General features: G+C 35.3%; 1 long non-coding RNA gene and 1 pseudogene across 1 annotated transcript; both read right to left on the bottom strand.

Annotated features, from left to right (window-relative positions):
* Positions 2,143 to 3,275, bottom strand: LOC104700635 (annotated as a pseudogene).
* On the bottom strand, positions 4,922 to 6,044 carry LOC104700633. The gene is made up of 3 exons (XR_753613.2): positions 5,842 to 6,044; positions 5,222 to 5,283; positions 4,922 to 5,130 (listed from the first exon to the last, which is right to left on the bottom strand). It is a non-coding gene; the product is annotated as an uncharacterized LOC104700633 (long non-coding RNA).

Raw genomic sequence — 8,873 nt, 5'->3', positions numbered from 1 at the left:
TCTTTTATTTGATTGGGTTTTGTCGTTTGCGTATATGGAAATGATTGATCAGAGTGGTAAACAAGACGAAGATGATTTCGCTTTTTTCGGTCTTAGTTTGGTAGGTTACGCAGAATATTTATAAGAGCTTTTGGGGTATTATATTGAAGCTGTTCAGGCAAATTTATTAAGATAAGAAGAATTCAAAGGTCTTTTTTTTTTCTTTTTTTTTTGGGGGCAAACAAAGCCATAGGTCTTTTTTTTTCCCCNCGACAACAACGTTCAAGAAGCTCATGCACCAGATTGGAATGCGGAGGCTTAAGGACTTAGAGTGATGCTTGGAACAGGGGGAACAATGCGTGCTGTACTCTTTTTCCTTCACCGTGGTTTTGTCCCATTGGGTTTTCCTGGTAAGGCTTTAATGAGGTATTACCCCCTAGCGTATTGCATCGATCCCTTAGCATCGGCATGGTTATGTCATCCAAGAGGGAGTGTTATAAACCACTTAACCGATGGACTCCATAACCAGGCCCATACATGGCCCGTACATGGCCCGTGTCCGTCGAAGGCCATAAGGCCCATCGGCCACATCCTTTTATCTAGGTCAGTTTATGTTCCTAATGTAATTGGGTTTTGCCCTTGACTATATATATGTAACCTCGAGATTAATCAATGAATAAGACAAGAGAATTTCATCTTTCGATTCTCTAGTTTACAACATCTATGATATTTTATATGAATTATATATTGTTTTATTTGGTTAAAGTATAAAATTTTATTTAGTTTTAAACTTTTTAAAAAAAAATTAAGTTGGTTGTAGTGAATATAGAAACACTGCTTTTTAAGACTTATAAGTTTGAATTATTGATCTGTAAGATAAGCCTGAAAAAGCCCGAAAAACCCTATAGCCCTGTTAGGACCAGACTCGAAAATATTTCGGAACGGACCAGGCCGAGCTCGAACATATGCGGGTTTTACAAGTTTCGAGCCGGGCCGGACCGGACCAGCCTGATTGACACCCCTATTGTTTTGTTTATTAATCCTTTATACCATTTTTTTGACGAGAGATTTTACCCCAAGATTCATTCAATACAATAGAAATAGAATTGTATCCCCCCTCATTTTTTGCTTTCTTGATAGTGCGAGAAATTACCACAACAAAAAAGATCAATTAATTTAGCGAAAACATAAAACACAGGAATTCCCTTTTATTATTCTGAAAAATTTCGACATCATTTCAACAATATTTTGTGGAAATATTTTGAGAAATTTCTGACTCTTTGGATTTGACCAGATTTTCCCAATTACAACTTGTTGTCAAACAGTTGGAATAGGCATTATTCCGAAGAATTTAATGCGAATGTTGTCATCAATTTTTTTTTTTTTTTTTGTGGTTAAATATAGTTTTGTCCTATATTGATTTTCACATATTAAAGTTGGTTCAAAGTTCCAGCTGGTTCTGTATCTAAGGTTAGGTTTTCGTTGCGACGATGAACACGCATGCATGTATAAAGGTTGTGAGATCGAATACTAAACTAAATATACAGAGTATTTATAAATTTAATCTCTAGAAAATACTTTATGGTGTATCCGTGAACTGGTTTATTTGGCTCTTTGTGCATGTTCACTCTTTGTTAATTTTTTCAATCTTTGTTATTTTTTTTTGTTTTCTGATGGTTTTGGTTCATATCTCTTAGTTCTCTTCATTTTGAAAGATTCCTTATGTTTTTCACTTCCACAATATCAATATGAAAATAATTGAATATCCCTTTTGCTTTCACTGTACTTTTTCTTTTTATATTTTCTTCTTAATTAAGGTATTTCGATTTTGAGTTTCCTTTATGCCGGTGAAAACAAAACCGGTGAAACGAGATCTAAGGTGGATCTTTTATTTTCTTTTATTTTATCTTTTTTTGTCAACTGAGTAGCGGCGTCACGCAGTCACCTGAGATTTTTTTAATCTACTTGGTTATTTTTTTTAATCTACTTGTTATTTTTTATCTGATAGTCATGCTTCGCAATGTCGTAAAGCTTAAAGACATGTATATTAAAGATATAAATATTCACATGGGTAAGATATCGTCAACATATATTATATTCCTTTTTCTTATATTAATAGCTTATAATATTTAGAATATTACTTAAAATTTCATACATTTTTCTTATATTCGGGCGAATAAGTTACTACATAACATCATTGGGACAAAGAACAACATACATTGATGGTGAAGACATGGCAACACAATGACGTGGCGTCTCCTCTCAAATTGAATAACACTTAGGCCACATCATGAAAAGCGATAGAATATACACTGACGATTAATTCAAGGAGAGGCACCGTCGCGACTAGACAAGAAAACCATGCCCCCGTCTTTGGGCGACATCGTTGGGATATGCACAATATCATCGCAGCCATCCGATTGGACCCTCTTGAAATCAAACACCGACGTGAACATGGCAATGAAGAGCACGAGGTGGTTCAGCGCGTAACGCTGGCCTACGCACTGGTGCGAGCCAATTCCAAAAGTCAAGAAATTGCGTTTGAACACCTGATCCTCTTGCCTTGTCTCGTTAAACCGGTCAGGATCAAATCGGTCTGGCTCAGTAAACCCTTGAAACGAGGCATCGAAAAGGGAAGGAAACACAACTGTACCTTTAGGGATTGTGTACGATTCCGTGAGAGGGAAGTCACTAACAGCAACATGTGGAACCATACTTGCTGGTGGTCGGTATCTAAGGACCTCACGCGCCACAGTCCGCGTGAACTTCATCTCCACGAGCTGATCGGCTGTGATTAACTCGTTGGACTCAGGCGACCAAAAACTTGCGACTTCTCGTTAGATGATGAACTTTCCAATGAGGTAGTTGGTGGAGAGGCCAACGGAAGTGTTTGCCATCGCAGATTGCTTGTTCCAGAAGGAAGTTGGGTCACGGAGGAGTGCAATGACGTTTCCAATGATTGGGGTGACGAAGAGGGGGCCAGGGAGGTTTCGTTTTTTGACATGGTAAGAGAGTTGCTCGAGCAGAAGGAATAGAAGTAATGCTGAGACTAGGTATGGTGCAAGAGAGGCAAATAGGGAAACTGAGGCAACCATTCTTTTATTTGATTGGGTTTTGTCGTTTGCGTATATGGAAATGATTGATCAGAGTGGTAAACAAGACGAAGATGATTTCGCTTTTTTCGGTCTTAGTTTGGTAGGTTACGCAGAATATTTATAAGAGCTTTTGGGGTATTATATTGAAGCTGTTCAGGCAAATTTATTAAGATAAGAAGAATTCAAAGGTCTTTTTTTTTTCTTTTTTTTTTGGGGGCAAACAAAGCCATAGGTCTTTTTTTTTCCCCTTCTTTTTGTTAAATGATATATATATATATATATATACATATTTTAACTTCTTATAATCGTGCATCCCATTGTCTATAATGAATGAGAGAGAAAGAGGGAGAGGATAAATATTTTGAATTCATGGTGATTTTTGTACGGAAACCAAATGACTTATAAGATACATGACTTGTGTGAGTTAAGAAAATTTTGATGTTATGTTTACCAATGAACTTTTTGTTTTGAACAGTTTCTTTTACCTTTATAAGGCATAGTTTTGGTTTCGTTGTAATTAAATTCTATTTTTGTCTTGGGTCAACGGTTGATTTTACCATGTCAAGTGGTTTTTATTCCCATCCAGATATATATATTTTTAAATGTGATGGATGATATTATGGCTATTTTAATGCAACCTATCAGCGCGATTATGAGCATATATACAAACGTGTAAGGGAAAGCAACCAAAAAAAAAAACAGTAGAAAGGGTTAGCATATAATAGATAATATATATATTTACTATTGTTTACTCTGTTTCTCTTGACTGTTTTGATTTCGAGTTGTTAACAAACTATTATTCTATCATAATTTTGCTAAAAGAATCTAATACCTAAGTGGTGTTGAAAAAAAAAGATTAAAGTTGTTCACAAATTGTAATGGTATCGGGACAAGAAGAGTTCAAATGTTTGTTTTCTGCTCTGTTTTTAACATCTTCATCATATATATGTCGGGCAAACGTTCATGTTTCAATTTGTAATTATATTTCTACGTAAAATAATTATGATCATCCGTGACGTGTTTTTGTTTTTGTGGTAAATGTTAGCCTGCATTACCCATGTAGTTGTGTAGTTAACAATGCATATATTTGCATGTTGCTATATGATAATCTATAATTTGGAGACATTTGGCCAACTTGTTGATGATTTAAGGGTGGAAGAATTGGTAAAATAAACCGTTGTTGACTAAGGGTGGAAATGAAAGCCCCAACTTGATCCAAAGTCATTATTGTTAATACAAAATAAACGATACAAATTATTTGATTGGTAAAACATTATTTACAATGCAAATTTCATATTATTATTTTTAGTTGCTGGACGAAGAAATACGATACATTGAGTGATATTCTCCCTAAAAAACGTAAAGTGTTTTTTTTTGTAACTTTTTTGAAAAAAATACGCACTTAGATGTATTTCCATTTCTGGCCTAAGTAATTAATAAACCGTTGACTATATATACTTGGTAAGTGAAGGCCCCAACTTGATCCGAGGTCATCGTTGTTAGTTTTTGGTATTACATGTTTATAACTTCACATACATGCTTCCTTTTTGACATGAGTGGATTAAGTCAACTTGGAGCCTTTTAATGTTGCTCAAACCCCCTTTTGGGGAATTACAAAATGGTTTATTATATCGTTGACGAATAGTATTTTTCTCTCAAATGAACAGTATTATCAAATTGGTTATGAACAGTGTTGCCAGAATATTACATCAGAAGAAAGTTGTAACATTAAGACCAAATCTATTGGGGAGTTGTTATTTTCAGACTCTTATAATTTTTTATAAATAATTTTTGTACTTTTAAAAAATAAGAACCTTTATTATGTTAATTAAAATTATGCTCTCTAATGGTAAAACTTTTACGGGGTTCTTATTGAGCAAAACAAATATACAGTCTTACTTAATATAGACTCACTTACTTTGTATACTATACAATAGCTTCTATACCATGTTCCTTCAAGCTCTATCTATCAACACATATACATAAATTCAAAGTCAATTCGATGTCTTTTTGATCTCAACGAAGGGCTTCTTCTTCTTCTTCTTCTTTAGACCATCTGAACAAAGCAAATATTACATTATCTAAAACGATTTCTTAAAGAATCATGATATGCATTGAAAAACAGTTCAAGAAAGAGAGATACTAACATGTTGCAGTTGTGCATTCATGTCTGAAATTGGTCTCATTTGTAACTTGTTCTCCATCAAACCTCAACAAAAACAGTAGAGCATATCAAATTGATGAAAAAACGTAGAAAGTTGAAATAGAACATAACAAAAACTGGTCCAACCTTTCATCAAAGAACATAACAGAACAGAAACAAATCAAAGAACAGAACAAAACATTACACAAACCGATTCAAGCTTTGATCAAAGAACGGATAATATTCATGAAATAACTTAGAAAATTCCCAAATCTGACTTATCAAAAACTTAATTAATACTTAACAGATAAATAGATCAAAATAAAGCAAACTCATTAAAAACAAAGTATTCAACGCATCAAACGGATGGAAACAAACAGATCAATCCAATTCTCAATTTGCTAACAATCGTAAACCATAATTTTGTTAACAATGAACTGGTTAAAATAGAAAGCTTAAAAGCTGAATTAAGCTCACAATCAGAGAAAATACAAAGCTTAACAGCTGAATTACGAATAGAAAGCTGAATAGAATGCTTAACAGCTGAATTAATAATACATGCATTAGAGCCAAAACAGAAAGCTTAACAGCTAAATCAAGCTCACAATCAGAGAAAATATTCACCTTATAACAGGAATTCAACTCCATATCTCATTAGCCATGAAAAATTACCGGAAACAATAGAAATTGAATAATTTAGACGTCGGTTTTCTTTTAGAATTTTCGGAGCTTCAATAAAACATCATAACATTCCGTAACTAACAGGTGGGTGGAGGAAAAATACTTTTAGTTTGGGTGTTTGTTAGAAACGCGTGTCCAAAAGTGGAATGTGCAGAGGTCTGAAATTGTATTTAACTTAAAATGTTTGGTCCAAACTGATTATATATAGCTAGCTCTATAGAGATAACCATGCCTCGTGATTAACATTGTTGCTTATATGATAAAGTGACGGGAGAAATGCAAATTGATTATAATGGCATCTCTAACGGTAAGATAGTCATAGTGATGATATCTAACCAATACTATAATAACACTTTTAATATAATTTTATCAATCTAAATTAGAATAATAAGGTTCAGATTTTCGAGTCTGCTCTGTACGATTAGCCAGCCTTGCGAAGTTAGATGATCAAACTGAAGAGTTTTTATTTTCTTTTGTATATGCCTTAAATCTTGGAGAACAACAAAAGGTTTTCTGGCAGGAGTTGAAAAACCATTCTAATTCTCCCATTATACAAAGCAATCAGTGGTTGATAAAGGGTGATTTTAATGAGACCCTAGATATGAATGAACATTTGAGGGTGGATGATAATCTGGGGGTCTCGCACTACAAGAAAACATGTGATTTACAACTGCACTAATAGTCACTAAATAGTCGCTACTTCATAGATAACGACTAAGTTACGACTAATAACTGTTGTCGTAAATCGATAGTCGGTAAAAAAATTCAGTCGTAACATAGTCGGTAAATAGCAACAATATTACGACTATGGCACGTAGTCGTAATTTAGTCGTTACTATTTACGACTATTTGACGACTATTTTACGATTAATAAAATATTGACAGAAGTAGTTTACGACTAGTTTGAGAATAGTTGTGACTTCGTCGTTAAATTATGCGACTCCGTGGCTACTATCGGACGACTATTTGACGACTATGTTACGACGACTTTAAGCCAGATTTAATGACTAGTTTGACGACTATAGTGATTAAAACCATAATTGTTTTGTTTTGTTTTACAAATCGAATTTCTAATCAAACAGAAACCTAAAATTCACATTTTTAATAACCAAAATTTCACCACAATAGTAATATGTTCACCACATTAGCAATTATAAAAAGAGAACCAAAATGATCAATAAAAAACTATGATTGACACATCATCCCAAAGTGACAATTTCATAATAACCAAAAGAGAACCTAAACCATAATAAGTAGCCAAAGAAGTAACCTAAGAAGGAGATGTTCTTTGTGTTGGAGAGGCGTTGGATGCATCACTTGATTCAGACTCTTGGAATTCGACAAAGGTCGGACACATCGTACGCATGAACTTTTCCAAATGCTCTATCTTCTTCTGTTGCTCAGCCACAACTTTGGAGTGTTCTGCTTCACGAGCAGCAATCTCAGCATCATGTTGTGTAGTATAGGCAACTTGTTCTTCAATTATACGATAAGCTTCCTTCACTTGCTCTTGCAATGCTACAAACGATGACGATTCTCCTCGTTGATAGCTCTTGCCATTGAGAAGATCCTGAAGATGATCCTTGAGGCTTCCAAGTCCAAAAAGATTACCTCGTGAATCCTTCTCAGTGGACTTAGAAAAAAAAAAAAAATGTTAGTTCTGAAAATGGAAGTTTTGAAGACTCTTTAAGTATAGATTGTGAAAATAGTACTTTACCTGAAAAAAAATGGCTGTATAATCTTCTGCTGTGAGCTCCTGAGCTCGTGAAGGATCTGACTCGATCTCAGATATCTTAGCTTGTAAGTTTTCTCATAAGTTGAGAAGATCTTCTCGGCTTTTCGATCGACATACGTACCATCTGGCCTTGTATGTGTCTCTTTGAAAACCTCACCAAGACTCACCGGTCTCCCAAGTTTCTCTTCCTGGAATGTTACAAAAACAAAAAAAGGTTAAGACATAAGTTAAAGTTACAAAAAAAAGGTTAAGACATAAGTTAAAGTTACTCACCAAGCCTTGTTTGACTTGTTGATACGATGTTGGCCCAGATAAGTGCGAGTGTGAACCGAGACTGTAACACCCTCGAACTGTCCTATGGCCGGACAGGCCACAGGCCGCCCCGGGACGCCACTTTGAAAACATCCACCGACGATCCGGCCGAGGTTCGAGAACGAATCAGGACCCTTAGCCAGTCCATCGGCGGGGATTTCACCCGACTGGGACATCATTCAGGCTTTGCAACCCTTGTGACATTCCAGGCATTGAGCCGACTTGGAAAAAGTTTATATCAGTTATTACTCGTACGAATATAAAATCCGATTGTATTAATATATAACGAGTTTATTACAAAATAAGTACCAAAAAGATTATAAGGTTCGAACATAAGGCCTAGTGCCAAAGGTTCGATTACATATAAAACATACTTGATTCTACAAACAGACACAAAAACTACTCCGGGGTCCTATCTTTCACCACGCCCTCTAATCCCCTCTAAGGTTACCTGCAAGACAAATTTTTATCATAAGTAATCTAATATTATTTAGTGAGTCACAGGGTTCCTGCAGAAAATAAATCCCCAACCCCAAATTCCCCAACAACAATTAATCAAGCAAGCAAGCAATCAAACAAGCAATCAAGCAATCAACATGCAAGCAAGCAAACAATCAAACAATCAGAGATATCATGCGGAAGATAAGGAGCTAATTAAGCAAATAAATCTAGCAAGTAATCAATCAACTACAAAGCAATAAAACTTGATTAAAAGCTAAAAGTTTTAACAAGTTTTAATTTATGGGCCCGATATGCTTCCTCTCCTCAACGCCTCCGCATTGCAACCACAAAGGCATGCAACTGGAACAACACTTCGAGCCACACCGTCGTGTAGACAGCCTCGGCCAAGGTAGCGAGCCCAGTAACCTCCGAGCTCTTCATACCAACCCTACAACTCAACGCACAAGGGTTACATGGCGCGGCTACA

Source organism: Camelina sativa, chromosome 7 (assembly GCF_000633955.1).
Source record: "Camelina sativa cultivar DH55 chromosome 7, Cs, whole genome shotgun sequence".
Taxonomy (NCBI): Eukaryota; Viridiplantae; Streptophyta; class Magnoliopsida; order Brassicales; family Brassicaceae; genus Camelina; species Camelina sativa.
Note: the sequence above shows the minus strand (reverse complement) of the source record. Positions and strands in the feature narration are given on the sequence as shown.